This window comes from Austrofundulus limnaeus, unplaced genomic scaffold, assembly GCF_001266775.1.
Source record: "Austrofundulus limnaeus strain Quisiro unplaced genomic scaffold, Austrofundulus_limnaeus-1.0 Scaffold937, whole genome shotgun sequence".
Taxonomy (NCBI): Eukaryota; Metazoa; Chordata; class Actinopteri; order Cyprinodontiformes; family Rivulidae; genus Austrofundulus; species Austrofundulus limnaeus.
Window position 1 is genome coordinate 120,532 of NW_013953339.1, and position 926 is coordinate 121,457.

Genomic DNA, 926 nt, shown 5'->3' on the forward strand with positions numbered 1-926 from the left:
GATGACAAATATGGAGCTAAAATCTAAGGTAGTAGCTGAGAGTCATCTTCAGGACATACTCTGAGAGTGACGTCTCATGATGTCGTATGAGATCCATCAGAACCTTATTTTTGTAGGACCACAGACCGTATGGATCAATGTTTTGACATTGTCCAACATGTATTAATTTTCCAACTATCAGAGTTTATATATATGTTCCATTCTCACATGAAAACTTTTCTTTCTCCCTCAAACAGTCTGCAGGCCTACAGTCATAATTTCCAGCCAGTCAGAGACCTTTGACCTTATCACCATGGTAATGAGGACACTCAAACCCCTTCCTTATCTCACAGTGATTATCTCTGGAATTTGACTCTGTGTCCCTAACTTCCTGTAAAAGACTAACCATAAAACTGATTAAAAGAGCAACTATTCTTGCTTCATTCTTTATTGTTGTGTATACATTGTATTATGTCATGATTTTAAATGTGATTGTTTGATCAAAGTCTCATTTTACTTCTTTATTCCAGCAGTTGAAGATGGAAAAATCTCTTTAAACTTTATTTTATTCTACATGTGTTTTTGCTGTTAAAATCATCTTACACATCCAACAAAGTATTTACAGAGTTGATTACCCGGTAGTTGTATTGAAGTTTTACTAACATTTGAGTGGATGAGAGGATTAGAAAGTTAGATTTGAAAGTTCACACTTAGTTTTCTTTAAGTTAAAATACTCCTTGGTATTTCTTTAGAAAGAGTAGAAGAGAAATGTTTCTTTCTCCCATTGGTCAGTTCATCTAAACATGGTCCCATTGCAGGACCACTACGTATGTAAAGGTCAAATGTTAGCTGTTCGTCCTTTTTCTTCAATTTATTCGGGGGCAGCAGCCTAAGCAGAGACACCCAGACTTCCCTCTCCTCAGCCACTTGGGCCAGCTCCTCTGGGG